A 555-nucleotide genomic window follows, 5' to 3' on the forward strand; every position below is an offset into this window, starting at 1 on the left:
CTCAGTCGTGTCCGACTCTTCACGACCCCATGGACTGCAGCCTACCAGGCTCCTCCATCCATGGGACTTGCCAGGCAAGAGTACTGGAGTGGGGTGCCACTGCCTTCTCCGAATGGAATATTACTCAACTATAAAAAAGAAAGACATGATGCGATTTGCAGCAACATGGAGGGACTTAGAGATTTATCACATTAAGCGAGACAAAAGACAAACATCATGATATCACTTATATGTGGAGTCTAACAAAGTGATACAAATGAACTTATATACAACGAAGAAATAGACCTGCAAACATACATAACAAATTTATGGTTACCGAAAAGGAAAAGTATGTACGTAAATTAGGAGTAAATTAGGAGTTGGGGATTAACAGATTCACTATTATTATATATGAACTAGATAACCAACAAGAATGTGCTGTATCACTCAGGAAACTGTACTCAACATTTTGTAATAATAACCTATAAGGGAAAAGAAGAAAAAATAGATATGTATGTATGTATATGTGAATCACTTTGCTGTCCACTTGAAACTAAAGCAATGGTGTAAATCAGC

Source organism: Bison bison, unplaced genomic scaffold (assembly GCF_000754665.1).
Source record: "Bison bison bison isolate TAMUID 2011002044 unplaced genomic scaffold, Bison_UMD1.0 scf7180017864345, whole genome shotgun sequence".
NCBI classification, from domain to species: Eukaryota; Metazoa; Chordata; class Mammalia; order Artiodactyla; family Bovidae; genus Bison; species Bison bison.